Here is an 18,282-nt window from a genome sequence, read left to right on the forward strand (position 1 = left end):
TATTCTTATTCACTATAGCCAAAGGGTGGAAGCAACCCAAATGTCCATCAATGGATGAATGCATAAACAAAATGTCATACATCCATACAATGGGATATTATTCAGACAGAAAGAATGAAGCTCTGATATATGCAACAATGTGGATGGACCTTCAAAGCATCAAGTGAAAGGGGTCAGACACAAAGGGCCACAAAGTATATGGTGCCACAGGACTTTTAAAAGCCACAGATGGCCCTGATGTACAGCAAAGCTTGAAAACCACTGCCTTATTCCACATTGGGTTTCCATCAATACAAGACTGATGTCCACGTGTGGGCTGACGTTATTCACAACAATAGCATCCCAGACCTGAAAAGGACTTATTTCTCAGGCAGATGTGGGGTGAGGACACCCAGTCCCCAAGCTGCTCAGTTTCTCAGACTGCTTTGCAGAAAAGTAAGGGGACATGCTTCACTGAACTTGCATATGCTTCCTGAGCACTATTTTTCTGTGAGTTCACAGGCATGGTAGCTAGGTCCTGCCTTCACACATGGCCAGAGAACGGCCATGTACCCGAAGAGCTTATACTCACTGCTTGAACACATCCATGAATTCATCTTTGCAGCAATAGAGCCCTTTCTCTGCTCAATGCCTCTATTCTCATCTGTGACACGAACCCATGGTTCCATGTGGACCTCAGGTCCTGATATCTGTGGCCCCCTTTGCCTGTGTTGGGAGTTGAAGCAGTGAGATGTCATTGTGATAAAAGGAGGTGGTGTTGCCCAAAGACTTAGCAATTATCATCACCCCAGGCTCCCTTGGGGGGTAAACAACCCATGGGTGTCTGACAAGACTAGACGAGAAAGCATCTCGCCAGGCAGGATTTTGTTGCCACAGTCAGGGAAGACGTCCAAGTGCCCTAGCCGCTCCTTCCATCCCCAAATGCATCAAAGTTTTGCAAGTCACTGAGCCTGCAGTACAACGGGGAGCAGAGTTATGCAGCTGTCATTTCTCAGGCACATTTGAACAATGGAAACTCAAATCCTGACAAGGACTGCGAGATTGCACGGAGAAAACGGAGGTTTAGACAAGTAAAAAGTTGGCTCAGCAGTGGTGCAGCTAAGCTCCAAGGGCAGCTGTTTCAGACTCCTGAGTCCTCTTATTTTCCTTCCTTCATGGCCTAAGGGTCAGATCAATGACAAAGAAATATAAGAGGACAAATCCAGCCTAAGAAGGTCACATGAGCTCAGCAGAATAAATGAGTTAGCCCAATCCTCTCAGGGTGACTTAGAGTAGGTCTGGCAACCAAAGAAGTTCTCTCTCTGACCTTGATTGAATACACCCATTTTGCCTGGCCACATTCTCTGGCCTGGTCCACCCCCTGGCCATCTACATATCTCAGTTGCTCCCATTCCTACCAGTTTGCTGTAGAGGTGGGTGTGTATGCGTATGTGAGTGTGCGCATGTGTATGTAAGGGCGTGTGGGTGGAAGAGATGCATATACATGGGGAATGTTCACTCTGTAGCAAGCAGGTAATTGAGTAGAAAGCACAGTAGCATAATGGTAAAAGATGTAGGCTTTGGAATCGAACCGTCTGGGTTGGATGCCTGACCCCAGTGACCTGAATTACGTAATGTCTTTGTGGATCAGAGTCCTTGTCTGTGAATGAGATAATACCGCCCACCTTACTTGAGTGTTGTGAGGACTTAATCTACCCAAAGCCCTTAGAAAAGTGTCCGTGATTTAGAAAGCACTCTGTTTTACTTCTTAAATATTGAATACTTCTTGAATTCATCTGTTTCCCTCCAACAACACTTCCTAGTTGAGATGGCCAACATCCATGACCTGGACGGCAGCTGAAGACTCTAACTTGATCTCACTAGCTTGCTGTGTGACCTGGAAAAGCCCCTGCCACGCCCCAGTACACCTGCCTCTTCACTATACACAGGGAGATTGGCTCTGGTAAGCCGTTTGGTGTTTTGGAAGCAGCATGGTGTGTGCACTGTTATGTCTTTTTCATGGTGAGGGTGGAGGAAAGGAGAAGGGAAAGAGGTGGTCATAAACTGCTACTATCAATGACCTGAGCTAAGTCTTCTGGGGAGGGATCAGGTTCACACCACTGTAGGAAGCAATGACTTAATAGCAATTAATGATGCTTATTGTACTATTAATGAGGCACGAGATGAAGATCAAAAAGAATAATTATCAGGTATTAGTGCCATGAATAAGCAGAAATGGCAATTGTGGTTACTCTTGCAATGAAGAGTCACAAATATGTTTTTGTGTTCAGAAATGGGTGAGGAAAGAGACAGGAATGATATTTTTAGGCCAGCACAAGGCCATTTCTCCACAGAGGGACAGAACTGGAGTCCCAATGCTGTCAGCTACCAATGCTGTCAACTGACAGGACACCTTGAACCTCAAGGGGATCTATTGATGAGATACTGAGTCCTTCTGGGGTTTTTCCATGTGAAATCAGATCTTCCAAATGCTGATGTCATGAAGCACTCCTGATTGCGGGCAACATATAGAGCTGTTTCTGCCAGGGGGATGTTTAATGGTGTTACACAAAGAGTGTTTTTTCCACACTGGGGAGGCCATTTTTAGGTAGGACTTCCTTCCTTCCTCCCTCCTTCCCTCCTTCCCTCCCTTCCTTACTTTTCCCCCCTCCCTTTTTTCCTCCCTTCCTTCCTCCTCCCTCCCTCCCTCCCTCCTTCCTTTCTTTTCTCCTCCGTGCTACATTTATTAACTGCCTACTATGTCCCAGGCATAGTGAATATAATGGAGAAAAATTAGATATGATCCGTGCTGTCTTGGACCTTACATTTATTGGGTGAAGACAGTCATTAGCAAAACAAAAACACTAATGAATACATAATCAGGAGTTAAAATAAGTATGCTGAAGGAGAGAAGTATGGTTCTCTGAGAACTTAGACTAACTGAGACTACTAAGGGATACGGGAAGACTTCCTTGAGGAAGAGACTTGCTTGAGTGGGGATCTTCCAGACAGAGGTGTGGGATGGAGGTGATCATGAGAAAGAGTGGTTTAGATATGGAATCAATGAGGACAAAAGGCCCTGGGACTGGTGAGGAAGACAAAGGGAGGGTGATGGGGGAGTGGTCCAGGACGTGAATGGAGAGGGAGAAGCAGAAGCCAGCCTTACAGATTTCTGTCCCCAAATGACTCTTTCCTCCATATGGAATGTAATAGGATCTCACCACCTCAGCCTCCAGTTGCTGTAGGTCGTAGTGTCAGAACTCAGAAAGATAAGTAGCTCCAAGACCACCAAAATCAAACCCAGAGAACTCTCTCCTCAATTTATAAGGCTTTAGGCTAGGCAGGTTTTTTTGGTTTTGTCTTGTTTTTATTGAAGTACAGTTGATTTACAATGTTGTACTTGTTTCAGGTGTACAGCAAAGTGATTCAGATATCTAGGTATCTATATATCTATATCTATCTATCTATCATCTATCTATCTATATTCCTTTTCAGATTCTTTTCCCTTATAGGTTATTACAAAATATCGAGTATAGTTCCTTGTGCTGTACAGTAGGTCCTTGTTGGTTATCTATTTTATATATAGTAGTGTGTATTTCTAATCCCAAACTCCGTATTTATCCCTGCCCCCCTTCCCCTTTGGTAACCGTAAGTTTGTTTTCTGTATCTGTGGGTCTATTTCTCTTTCGTATGTAAGTTCATTTGTATCTTAGTTTTAGATTCCACATATAAGCGATGTCATATAACATTTGTCTTTGTCTGGCTTACTTCACTTAGTATGATAATCTCTAGTTACATCCATGTTGCTGCAAAGGGCATTATTTCATTCTTTTTTATGGCTGAGTAATATTCCATTGTATAAATATACCACATCTTCTTTATCCATTCATCTGTCGACGGACATTTAGGCTGCTTCCATGTCCTGGCTATTGTAAATAGTGCTGCAATGAATATTGGGTGAGTGTATCTTTTTGAATTATGGTTTTCTCTGGATATATGCCCAGGAGTGGGATTGAAGGATCATATGGTAACTCTATTTTTCATTTTTTAAGGAACCTCCAAACTGTTCTCCATAGTGGCTGTACCAATTTACATTCCCACCAGCACTTTAGGACGGTTCCTTTTTCTCCACTCCCTCTCCAGCACTTATTGTTTGTAGACTTTTTGATGATGGCCATTCTGACTGGTGTGAGGTGATACCTCATTGTGGTTTTGATTTGCATTTCTCTAATGATTAGTGATGTTGAGCCACTCTCCTTTTTATTACCTAACTGATTCATGTTCATGTTTCAGGAGACAACTTTAATGTCAGCTCTTTTAGGGCAACCTGTTATGACCTGCCTTCTCCCCACTGGGTAAGGGCTTCCTAGCTTTATGCATGCATTACACGTTGGTCTTCTCCTTTATAAAACTTTTGATTACTCAGGTCAGAATCTGTCCTGTCTTTTTACGGAGTGCTCACTGTGTGCTAGGAACTGTCTTAAGCACTTTAAATGGATTATCCCATTTCATCCTCATAGCCCTATGAGGTAAAAACTGTTATTATGAACATTTTAAAAATGGAAATAAAATTGACATGCATTATGTTCGTTTCAGGTGTACAACGTAATGATTCAACATTTGTATCCATTGCAAAATCATTACCACATTAAGTCTAGGTACCTCTCATTATGACCATTTTACATTTTGAGGAAACCGAGGCATGAAGAGGTTAAATACGTTAGCCAAGGTTTTCCAATGAATACTCGGCAACACCAGAGTCTGAATGGATTTCTGACTCTAGTGTCCATGTTCTTTACTAATTCCTGCAGCATAGAAGGACGAGAGATAAAGCTAGAAAATTAAGCACGGCCTTCCCAGAGCAAGATGGATCTGCTATTTCCAGCCCACTCTGACACTCAGAGCTTACCCCAGAAAACAGCCATCATTAGGTCTCATGGTAGTTCTCACCAAACAGGGTTATGATGGTTTGCAGGGAAATGTAAGGATTGAGTCTTAGGTGACTCAGGTGATGAACTGGGGAAGTTGGGAGCAGAAAGCTGATTAGTGGTGCATGGCTATGCTTCTGGAGCAAAGGGACAAATGGGGCCCTGGACTTCTGCTCACACAAGGTGGGAACTGAAAGGAATGATATATTTTTTAAAAAAGAAATTATTTGTTTATTTATTTATTTTTGGCTGTGTCGGGTCTTCGTTGCTTTCTCTAGTTGCAGTGAGTGGGGGCTACTCTTCGTTGCAGTTCGCGGGCTTCTTATTGTGGTGGCTTCTCTTGCTGCAGAGCACGGGCTCTAGGTGCGTGGGCTTCAGTAGTTGTGGCACATGGGCTCAGTACTTGCGGCTCACGGGCTTAGTTGCTCTGCAGCATGTGAGATCTTTCTGGACCAGGGCTTGAACCCACGTTCCCTGCATTGGCAGGCGGTTTCTTAACCGCTGCACCACCAGAGAAGCCCAGGAATGATATTTTTAAAAGTGTGTTATTTAGAAAATATTTGGCTGTCATAACTGGCTTAATAAATAGAAGATCATTGGGAACTCTACTCAATATTCTGTAATAACTTATACGGTAAAAGACTCTGAAAAAGAATGGATATATGTATATGTATTACTGAGTCACTTTGCTGTACACCTGAAACTAACACAACATTGTAAATCAACTATATTCCAATAAAAATTTAAAAAATAAAAATAAAAGATAATAAAAGTTTTACTTCTTGTGTTTTGTATTTATTTACCAAAATTTATAATATTTATAATGTATTTGTTGTTTTGACCAATTAAGCACAAATAAAAATAGTTGTAATAAAAAAGAAGTAGAAGATCTTTTTCTATTTCATGCGAAAATAGAGATAGATGGCACAAAGCTGGAATGGAAGCTCAGCAATCACCAGGGAGAGAAAATCCCTCTATTTTGTTGCTCTGCTTCCCTCAATATGCAGCTTGTATCTTGTGGCCCAAACTGGTTGCTCCAGCTCCCATCATCACAACCCACATTCCAGTTTGCAGGAAAGAGGAAAGGGGAAGGGCAGGGCATGTTCCTTTCCTTTACAGGAATGAGTGAGATATTTCACATATCACTCTACTCACGTCTCATTGGCCAGAATATAGTTCCATAGCCATACCTAGCCTCTCAGGATTCTCCATGTCCTCTCAGCCCATCCTCAGCTGAGATCTTCCTTCTCAAGGATCTAGTGGTGTCCTGGCTCCTACATGTCAAAGCCATAGCCTCATGGTTTGATTCCTCAGACTGACTGCAGCTCTAGAAAATGAATGGAACCATGAAGAGAGTTCTCAGCAGGGAGTCGGGGGAATTCAACTTTAGCCCTAACCTTCTACAAGCTCAATGTGAGACCTGAGACCTGCTTCAAATTGCATCAGATTTCTGGATCTTATGTCTCCATTTGTAAATGAGGTGATTTAATCCCTTTCCATGCATTCTATTATCTCCTTCTAGGTTCCAGAACATTCCTCACCATCTTCCATAGAATTCCATGGAATCTGGTGGGCTGACTAATGTGGGGATGCTGGTAGGCATGGCTGACCCCTAGCCGAACTGGTTGCCAGGCCCTGCCTAGTGCAGAGGCTGCCAGCTGCTGGTGGGCTGGGTTGGGTCCCAGCATGGCTGGCTGCATGGCCTGGCAAGTTGTGGTCCTGGTGTCAGCCTGCTGGTGAGCGGGGCTGGGGTGGAGAGGGTTCAGTGCTGGTATCCACTAGTGGGCAGAACCAAGTCCTGGGGTCTCTAGCTGTAGGTCCTGAGGATCCTGTAGTTGGTGTTGGTCCACTGGTGGGCGAGGCAGCATTTCAGGGCTAGTGATGGACCACTGGTGGATGGGGCTCGATCTCAGCTTGGCTAGCTGAGCAGATGTCCTGGAGCTGGTGTCACCCTCGGTGGTCAGGGATGGGTCCCAAGGTGGCTGGCTGCGAGGCCTCAGGGTCCCAGGGCTCATTTCCTTCTTCCTTTATCCTTCCTGTTTACCACGGGTGTGAGGAGGACAGCCATCGTGGAATACAAGGTGAAAGCCGTAGCAAGGTAATCATGCAGACCCCTTTCTCATTCCAGGCCTAGACTGCATACTTTAAATTTTACCTTGCTACACCGTTGTGCTGGGTCTCTGTGGTTTAAAAGACAAATCCATAATCTAACTAATACAGAATCTGGCACCAGGAGAGAAGTATTTCCTCGACAGAACCCCAAATTTATGACGTTGGCTTGGTATAGTGGTTCTCAATCAGCAGCAATTCTGCAATTCCGCCCTTCCACCCGGGGTGTTTGGCAAAGTCTGCAAGCATTTTAGGTTGTCTTCAGTTGGAGGGAGATGTTACCGTCATCCAGTGGGTCAAGGACACTGCTAAATATCCCACAATACACAGGACAGACCCCCAATGCAAAGGATCATTTGGCCCCAAATGTCAACAGTGCCATGATTGAGAAACACTGGCTTAGCAGGAGGTGGTGAGGATACGTGTATATACGCTGGAAAGCTAGTCACTCATGTTCTACTGTGATGAGACGTTTGGTAGGGCTGTTAATTACAATGTGTGCAGAGCCTGTGGTTCTAGAGGAAATGGTTTTTCAAAAACTGAAAATGTTGGAGTGTGTGGACTACTTCTCGCCGCTGTCAGCAAAGTCGTATAGAAACAAAAGGTGGACTCAGAGTGGAGCCAGCCAGTGTGCTGAAGGAGAAAACATCATGCAGAATGAAAGAAACCAGACACAAAAGGTCACATACTGTAGGATTCCTTTTATGTGAAATGTCCAGAATAGGCAAATCCACAGAGGCAGAAGGTAGATTAGTGGTTGCCAGGGGCTGGGGTGAGGGGGGGGAATCTGTAGTAATGGCTTAACGGGGATGGGGTTTTATTTTGCGGTGATGAAAATGTGTTTGGAAGTAGATAGTGGTGATGGTTGAAGAACTTTGTGCATGTAGGAGTCAAAGCTCTGCTGAAGGAGAGTTTGATGAGGGAGGGAGGGAGGGACAGAAGGAGAGAGAGAGGGGGTCATCTTGAAAGTTTAAGCATATTAAGTGTGTTTAGATGAACTCATTGGCTATAGTTATTCCTTACACATGGAACTGACCAGAAATCAATAGACTGAAAGTATACAATTTTTTGAGAGAATTTTATTATTGAAGAAATTACAAGTGTGTTTTTGGTCAAAAAGCCTATAATTGTTCAAACCCCAAGACATCCTCTGGCTCTAAATCTATACTAGCAGGAAATAACCTTTGAGATGTGCACCCTCCCTCCTCAAGTTTCCATCTCTTATGCCCACTTAAGACGTGTTTTGGGAGAATGATGGACAAGGAAGACATCTCTGAGGCAAAGCCAGGAGTCACGCAGGACAGTGGGTAAGGAAATTTCTCTAAAACAGAAGAATGAAGTGAGAAAGTGAAACGTTCAACCTATCATCAGCTTTTCCCTTTTCCCTTCATGGCTAAACATGCACATCACATAGCAATGTCAGAAAAACACCTTGCATCCTGAGAAAACCACCCTTGAGTTGCACCTTGTCTTTTCTTAAATCACTCAAAAGTTTTGCTTAGTACTAAACCCACAATAGACGAAATATTGGGACCTGTGTGTTAGGCAGCTTCTGACATTGTTTCCGATGCTCCCCACCGCCTGGTATGCACTCCCTTGTGTAACCTGCTCACCTGGAGTGTGGCTAGACCTAGTGACTCAGTTCTAATAAATAGAATATCTTGAAAGCAATGGGGTGTCGCTTCTGAGATTAGGTTACAAAAGACTGTAATTTTTGTCTTGCTCTCTCTGACTCATCTCACTTGCCTTCCTTTTCACACTTTGGGAGCTGCCAGCTTGCAGAGACCCATGTGTCAGGGAACAAAGAGAGGTTTCCAGCCAATAGCTTGTGAGGACTGAATCCTACCAGAACATTGTGAGTAAGCCTGGAAGCAGAGCATACCCCAGTAGAGCTGTCAGATGAGACCACAGCCGCAATTGACTTTTTTTTTTTTCGCGGTACGCAGGCCTCTCACTGTTGTGGCCTCTCCCATTGCGGAGCACAGGCTCCGGACGCGCAGGCTCAGCGGCCATGGCTCACGGACCCAGCCGCTCCGCAGCATGTGGGATCCTCCCGGACCGGGGCACGAACCCGTGTCCCCTGCATCGGCAGGCAGACTCCCAACCACTGCGCCACCAGGGAAGCCCCGCAGTTGACATCTTGACCTCAACCTGGTGAGAGACTTTTGGACAGAAAACTGAGAGATAATAAATGTCGTTGCAAGCCACTGAATCTTTGGGTAGTTTGTCACATAGCAATAGATAATTAATACACTGTATGTTGCTGACTCTTTAAAAGAAAACAATGTATTGCTGATTTTTTTGCAATGCTGACCCCTACACATAACCACAATAAGGAATTGCTATTCCCCCCCAACAATTAGAATACTGAACAAAATAACCACACTTTTGTGGGTTTAGCTTTTAAATACATATCAAATATTAATTCTGAGAGCCAGTCCTCTGAAGGGGTGACTTCCTTGCAAGTTAAAAAGAAACAGTTCTCAGCTCTCAAATTTAATCGAGTTTTGCTTTCTACCACTAAAAAATTGAGATATAATTGACATCTAGCATTGTGTACGTTTAAGGGGCACGACATACTGATTTGATACATTTATTTTGCAATGGGATTGCCAAGGTAGTGTCAGCTAACCCCTCTGTCGCACTACACAGTTACAATTTCTTCTAGTGGTGGGAACCAGGAAGATGTATTCTCTTAGGTAGTTTAATGTTTATAATACAGTTTTCTATAATTACTATACTGTGTATCAGATCTCTAAGACTTACTTATTTACTAGCTGCACATATACGCCATTAAACAACTTCAGTTTTCCTTGAACAAAAGGAGCCTACTTGATTGCCAGAGAAGAAAGTCTTTAATATTCTGCACAGAAGAATTTGTCATTTGCTAATAACACACGATTGTGTTAGCTCTTCTCCCCATTTCATAGTAGGGGTTTTAAATCACCACTCTCCTGTTGAATCCCCACACTGATTATATGATGTGTATGGGGCAGATAAATCACTGTTTGGTTTACTAACCACAAGAACATGAATCACTGCCTTTGGACCTGATGGAGAGAACTGCTCATTGCTCAGAAGTCCTAGAGTCTGAGGTAGAACTATTTATGAAAGGATCTTGGGGTGTTAGCCAAAATGGAAAGAAGGACGAACTGGAATAAACACTCCCAACATGTTATATTTCCTTCCAGGATTTGATCAAGAATTTTTGACTTTGCAAATTCGTAGGAGCAGAGAGTAAAGTGGTGGTTGCCAGGAGCTGGGAAGAGGAAGAAATGGGGGAGCTGTTGGTCAAAGCATACAAGCTTTCAGTTATGCAAGGTGAGTAAGTTCTGCAGATCTAATGAACGGCATGGTGACTATAGTTAACAATACCGTATTGTGTATTTGAAAGTTGCTAAGAGGGTAGATTTTAAGTGTTCTCACCACACACACACAAAGAAGAACTTAGTAACTATGCCAGGTAATGGATGTGTTAGCTTGATTGCGATGATCATTTCACAAAGTATACATATACCAAACATTAAGTTGTACTTGTTAAATGGATACAACATTTTTTTTTTTTTTTTTTTTTTTCAGTACGCGGGCTTCTCACCGTTGTGGCCTCTTCCGTTGCGGAGCGTAGGCTCCGGACGCGCAGGCTCAGCGGCCATGGCTCACGGGCCCAGCCGCTCCGCGGCATGTGGGATCTTCCCGGACCGGGGCACAAACCCGTGTCCCCTGCATCGGCAGGCGGACTCTCAACCACTGCGCCACCAGGGAAGCCCTGGATACAACTTTTATTTGTCAATTAGTCCTCAATAAAGCTCTTAAGAAGAAAGAATTTTTGACTTTGAAGATGACTCTGAGAGGCATTTAGTTTAGTCCAGGGTTTCTCAATCTTAACACAGTTAGCTGTTTTTGGCCAGCATAATTCTATGCCATGGTGGGGGTCTGCCCTTTGCACTGTAGGACACTTAGCAGCACCTCTGGGCTCTGTAGATGCCAGGAGCATCCCCTACCTCTTACCTCCTAGTTGGGACAGCCAAAAATGCCTCTAGACATTGCTGAATGTCCCCTGGGGGCCAGAATTGCTCTTAGTTGAGACTCTCTGTTTTTATCCCAAAACAGAGAACTACTGAGAACTTTGTTGAGAACTACTGTTTTAGTCCTGTGTGACTCTCCTCAGTACAATGTCCCTGGCAAATTTTAGTCCGTGCTTGACTGTTTCTGTGTCAGGGAACTCACTACTTCACAAAATTAACCCCTCCCCTCCATGGCTGGACATCTCTGAAAAGCAGCAAGATCTTCCTTAGAGTAGAATAAGAATGACTGTTAAAGGATACAATTTCTCCTTTTGGGGACGATGAAAATGTTTTGGAGCTAGATACAGGTGGTGCTTGTGAATTCAATGAATTACCACCTAATCGTATACTTTAAAATGGATAATTTTAAGTCATATGAATTTCCCCTCAATAATAAAAAAAAGTACATGAGTTTTTACTATTAATGGAGACCTCCCTACTATCAGGCACTGGGGTAACTGACATACAGTATCACCTCAGTGAATCCTGACAGCAACCTGGTGAGAGAAGTAATTCTATTATCATGGTTTTACACAAGAGAAAACTGAGGCTCAGAGAGGTTAAACAAGTTGCTTAAGGTAACACAGCTAGGAGCGGTCAAGCCCAGGTCTGCCTCTCTCCCCAGCCGATGCTGTGTTGCCTCCTCTGCCAGTCTCTTATTTTCCAGTAAAACTGGGAAGATAATACAGGAGCTAGCAGAGTCATGGTGAACCAGCTAATTACAAGGAAATCTTTATATTTCTAAAACTGAAAATTAAATAAGGCAACACACATAAAAACACTCTGCAAACTTTAAGTTCATCCACTTGTTCATTGATTCATGTAACAATTATTTACCCAACGTTTGCTATGTGCCTGGTACTGGGGATATGAAGGGGTAAGACAGATAAGATCCCTCCCTGCAACAGATGTTGGTGCCACACCCATATCTCCTTGGCACCATCCCCATACATACTACACTAGCCTTCCCAACGGCTAGCCCCTTCAGCTCCCTGCCTGAAGGCTATCTCTGGCCACTGAAGCTTGCTTGGTCCATACAAAGGCCAGAAGCGCAGCCCTCAATCTATGACTGACTAGAGTGGATGGATAAGTACCCCAGCCTCCTTGCTCCTTGGTTGGAATAACTCTGAGATGCGTGCTCTCCACAGTCTCTGAGAGGTCCCCAGCAGGACTGAGCCTCAGTTGCCCATGATGGTAATTTGTTTAACACCTGTTACTGGCTGCCTTCTTTTTCCTGCACCACTGCCCTGCTCCTATCCTGGGACTTCCTCAAATTGCCTTCCAGATAAATTTCTTACACCTGAATTCTTGTTTTCAGGTCTGCTTCCAAGAGCTCTAAAAATAAGGCAGTACCTCAGGGGCTTGATAGTTACTAGACTATCACACACAAATGGGACAAGAATGATAAGGAAAAGTGCAGGGCATTATGGAAATGTATATATAGGGGTTTGATCTAGTCTGTGGAACCAGGGAAACGGATAGTACTAGACAGGAAAAGGGGTAGGAAGAGAATTTTCTTTTCTTTTCTTTCCTTTTTTCCCCCTCAATGCAGCTTCAAGTAGCATTCTTAGAAATATCTTTATAACAAGAGTTCTTAAACACTTTTCTACATGCTTTACAGATGGCTATAGCTTTAATTTACAGATACAACACTGTCTTCAAAGCAGCTTGCAAGTAGCATTCTTAGAACCATCTTTATAACAAGTGTTCTTAAACACTACATGAACGGCAGAATGGGTATAAGTTCCATTCACTGATGTAGCACTGTTCCCAATGCAGCTTGCAAGTAGCAGCCTTAGAGACATCTTTATAACCAATATTCTTAAAACTTGTCTACATGCATGGCAGAATGAGTATAACTTCCATTCACTCATATACCACTGTGAGAGAGAATTTTCTAAGCAGAGGAAGTAACGTGTGTAAATGCTTGGGGGCAAAAGAAAGTCTGAAGCGTGGAAGAAACTGTGGTAGGCTGCATAATGCTCACTCCCCCCACCTCCCCTAAAGATGTTCATGTCTAAATCCCTCAAAGCTGTGAATATGTCACCTTACTTGGTCAAAGGTACCTTGCAGATGTGACTGAGGATCTTGAGATGGGGAGAGTATTCTGCATCACGCAGGTTGGTCCTGTGTAATCACAGGTTTCCTTACAAGAGGCAGGCAAGAGGGTCAGAACCAGAAGAAGATATAATGACCTAAGCAAAGAGTTAGTGTCAGGTTTAAAGATGCTGCTGTGCCCTTGAAGATGGAGGAAGAGGTTACAAGTCAAGGAGTGCAGGCAGCCTCTAGAAGCAGGAAAAAGCTAGGAAATGGGTACTCCTTCAGAACCTTCAGAGGAATCATGGCCCTGTGGACACCTTGATTTTGACCCAGTGAAATCCAGTTTGGATTTATGACTTCCAGAACTGTACGATCTAAATTTGCATTGTTGGAATATTACTCAGCCATAAAAAGAAACGAAATTGAGCTATTTGTAATGAGGTGGATAGGCCTAGAGTCTGTCATACAGAGTGAAGTAAGTCAGAAAGAAAAAGACAAATACCGTATGCTAACACATATATACGGAATTTAAGAAAAAAAATGTCATGAAGAACCTAGGGGTAAGACAGGAATGGAGACGCAGACCTACTGGAGAACGGACTTGAGGTTATGGGGAGGGGGAAGCGTGAGCTGTGACAGGGCGAGAGAGAGTCATGGACATATACACACTAACAAATGTAGTAAGGCAGATAGCTGGTGGGAAGCAGCCGCATGGGACAGGGATATTGGCTCGGTGCTTTGTGACAGCCTGGAGGGGTGGGATAGGGAACGTGGGAGGGAGGGAGACGCAAGAGGGAAGACATATGGGAACATATGTATATGTATAACTGATTCACTTTGTTATAAAGCGGAAACTAGCACACCATTGTAAAGCAATTATACCCCAATAAAGATGTTAAAAAAATAAAATAAATTTGCATTGTTTTAAGCCACTAAGTTTGTAGTAGTTTGTTACAGCAGCAATAGGAAGCTCACACAGAAATAAAACTGACTGAAGTGCCAGGTGTCAGAATACGGTGGGGGAGTTGCATGAGATTGGGGAGGAGCAGGTGGTGAGGTCAGATTGATATGGTCTGAATGTTTGTGCCTCCCCCCAACCTCATATGTTGAAATCCTAGCCCCCCAAAATGATAGAATTAGGAGGTGGAGCCTCTGGGAGGTGATTAGATCATGAGGGTGGAGGCTTCATGAACGGGATTAATGTCCTTATAAAAGAGACCCCAGAGAGCTCCCTGGCCCCTTCCACCATGTGAGGACACAGTGAGAAGGTGCCTGCTATGAGCCAGGAAGAGGGTTCTCACCAGAATGCGACCATGCCGCCGCCTTGATTTTGTACTTCCCAGCCTTCAGAACCGTGAGCAATAGCTGTCTGTTGTTTATAAGCCATGGCTGAGATGTGTTTGTGTATTATGGGGAAACACGGCAACAGGAGGTCCAGTTAGGAGGTTGTAGGACCATCCAGGCAAGAGCTGATGGTGCCTTAAACTGGAAGGTGAAGGGGATACGTGGGGCAGGGGATGGAGGAAAACAGATGGATTCAAAATTATTAGGAATAAAATCAACAGGGTGTTTGATAGCAAAAAATACCCCCTAGTTCTCAGCATAGTGGCTGGCTTCAGTTAATGTTACTGAACGATGTTGATTGAGTGACTAAATGAATGACAGGGATGCACCCAGTGTCCAAGGGAGAAGTTGCAGGACCCAATTATGGTTTTCATGGGCCTGAGGAAATTTCACCTTCATGGACCCCTTCTTCTGTAAAAAAGGATAAAAAATTATTTTTTAAAAAAAATTTATTTATTTTAAAATATTTATTTACTTATTTATTTAGGCTTTGTTGGGTCCTAGTTGTGGCATGCAGGATCTTTCATTGCATCACGCGGGCTCTTCATTGCAGTTCGCTGGCTTCTCTCTAGTTGTGGTGCGCGGGCTGCAGAGTGCACGGGCTCTGTAGTTGTGGCATGCGGGCTCTCTAGTTGTGGTGCATGGGTTCAGTAGTTGCCGTGTGCGGGCTTAGCTCTCCCACAGAATGTGGGATCTTAATTCTCCCAGCAGGGATTGAACCAGCGTCCCTTGCATTGCAAGACAGATTCTTAACCACTGGACCAGCAGGAAAGTCCCTAAAAAATCATTTAAAAACTGCATTTGTATAACTTATATGAGGTCACTAGAGTAGTCAAAATCATAGGGACGGAAAGTAGAGTGGTGGTTGCCAGGGGCTGGGGGAAGGTGAGGATAGGGGATTATTGTTTAATGGGGGTAGAGTTTCAGTTCCGCAAGATGAAAAGAGGAATGAATGGCTGGTGATGGTTGTATAACAGTGTGAATGTCCTTAATGTCACTGAACCAGACACTTAAAAATGGTTATGATGGTAAATTTATGGTATGTGTATTTTACCACAATTAAAACAAATCCGGCATTGGTATAAAGATAAATATAATCCAGGCTGAAGTTATAATTTTAATAATTTAAATATATATAATATTTTATATAATCATATCATATGACATACTATATTGTACATAGTGTAAATATATTATATATTATATACTTATTTTTATATAGTTATATGTTTCTTCTGACTTTAAAAGAAAAAAAGAAAACATTTTCGTGGGCCCCTCCAGTGTCTGCTGTGGCCAATGCAGAAGTCGGCCCTGGGAAATTGGCAGCAGGGAGGGAATGCATTTCAAACATGGTGTGCATCAGGCTCATTAGAAATGCAAATTCCTAGACCTTGTCCCCTGAGATTCAGGTTCTGTAGGTCTGGAGTGTGGCCCAGGAATCTGTATCATTGAAGGGCACTGTAGGTGTTCTCATGCAAATGACACCTGGATCATTCTTTGGGGGCAGTGCAGTATCCCCATGTGGGGACATCCCCACACCTTTAAAAGTCCAGACTTAACCCCTCACTTGCTGGGTGGCATTTTAAGTCTCGCCACTGCTCTATTTCTTCATCTCTAACATGGGGATGATGACATTCACCTTTTAGTGTCACTGGGAGGCTCCCTGGGTGCCCGCAGCTCGACTTAGGGGAAGCAGCCAAAATCTCATCTCTGAGGCAACTGAGGGGATTGTGCAAATGCCGTTGGGGAATATTGGGTGAGCCGAGGTGACAAACCGGGTCTGTGTCAGCTAGGATGAGGGTGGCAGGTTGCAACCCAGAGGGTAAGGCATTGCATGCAAGGTTTGCATTCCCATGCAAGGTTTGCATCCCCATGTAAGGTTTCTGGGGAAGATGGATGGACAAAGATGCAGACAAAGGGGACAGTCCCCAGGCCCAGGAAGGACCTGGAAGGGGCTCAAAAGTCAGAAGGGTGGTGATGACTCTATACCCCAGGAGGATGGATGCACTGTGCCAATGGGCTCCCTTTCTCTTTTGTTTTGACCATTAGAGAACAGTGGCCAAGAGAGGAAGAGGGGATAGGGGCATTTATTCCCCCGGCATCCACATGGCATTTCCTTCCTTCTTGCACTTAGGAACACCAGACAGTACTTTTCTCCTTCTGACCACCTTGCCCCTTCATACTTACGAGTGGCAAATGTGGCTCCTCACAATAAGTAACACCTTGGGTACTGTGTTATCCCTTGAGGTTTCCCTACATCCTGCCTACACCTCTGCAAATACAGTCCATTCTCATTATTCATGGAGGTTACGTTCTATAAAGTTGCCCAAATACTGAACCATCACTCCCAGAAGAAACACAAAAAGTAGATTCTTGTGAGCCTCTGGTCCCATATTTATCAACTGATCAATACATAACCTTGTCTTGTGTGTGTTTCTGCTTAAAGATGACTTATTTAATTAGATATTGTTCAATAAAAACATTATACGTTAGTGTGAATCATTGATATTGAACTCAAGGGCAACAGCGCTATAACTTATGCCTGAAGCGAACCTGTGTAACACACGCATTTTCTCTGTAAGGCACGTGTCAGCCTTCTTGTACTTGGGAACACGAGTCAGCACTTTGGCATGATGATTAGGACTGTTTAAAACAGTGAAATCACGAGCGAAAAGCCCAAAAATACAAAAAAAGTGCCAAAAAGTGGACTCGGAAAGGACGCTTGTTTAGGGATGAGATCTGAAACAGGAAGGCAGAGCCTTGTCTTGCTGTAACTTCTGGGATTGTGTGGTCCGGACGCAAAAGTCTTCTACTGCTCTGTGCATGCTCTCAAATGATTGGAGAAGTGCCACGGTATGGGGGGTTTCGAATAAACTTTAGTGAATTAAGTGAATTCACAAATACAGAATCTCTGAGTCATGGGGATCAGCTGTTGTTTCTTTGTTAAAATTCCTTCAAATTGTGTGGGCTATCTGCTTCCTGTTGGCATCCTGATGGGTACAGGGAGGAAGTGCCTGAAGAACATTCCCAGGGAAATTAGAATCCCAGGGAAATTCGAACCCTAGGGAACCCTTGATGGTCCCCAGGCTGTGGAGTCCCTCTTGAGATAAGGGAGCTGGCTGTGATGCCCAAAGACTCTGAGTCAGATACTGCTGGTTTGAACCCCCAGCCCTCCTCCTCAGCTCTGTGACCCTGGGCACGCAGCTCTCCCTTTTTTCTGTGTATTTTCCTGTCAAACGAGCATAATTTGCTCCATCTACACTCGGTTGTTATGGTGAGCCCATCGATGCTTATAATTTGGAGTAAGAGAGAGTGAGCATGGGGTTTCCCTGGTGGTGCAGTGGTTGAGAGTCCGCCTGCCGATGCAGGGGACACGGGTTCGTGCCCCGGTCCGGGAGGATCCCACATGCCGCGGAGCGGCTGGGCCCGTGAGCCATGGCCGCTGAGCCTGCGCGTCCGGAGCCTGTGCTCCGCAACGGGAGAGGGCACGACAGTGAGAGGCCCGTGTACCGCAAAAAAAAAAAAAAAAAGAGAGCGAGCATGGATTCAGACCCAGGTTTAAATCCTGCTTTGTCCCTTGCTGGCTCTATGACCCGGGGCAAATGATTTCACCTTCCTGAACTTCATTTCCTTCTCTGTAAAATGATGACTGGGCTCGGTTGTGACCATGTGACTTTGCCGAAAGGATAATATTCGTGAGGGTGATTTTTTAGCATATGCATGGCCAGTCTCATGAGAGAGGAATCATGTGTGATTTGGTCCTTGCTGTATCCCCAGCACCTAACACGGTCTCTGGCATGAAGCAGTTGCTTGGGAAA

The sequence above is a fragment of the Monodon monoceros genome, unplaced genomic scaffold (assembly GCF_005190385.1).
Source record: "Monodon monoceros isolate NGI ecotype Baffin Bay Population unplaced genomic scaffold, NGI_Narwhal_1 Super_Scaffold_12, whole genome shotgun sequence".
Classification (NCBI taxonomy): domain Eukaryota; kingdom Metazoa; phylum Chordata; class Mammalia; order Artiodactyla; family Monodontidae; genus Monodon; species Monodon monoceros.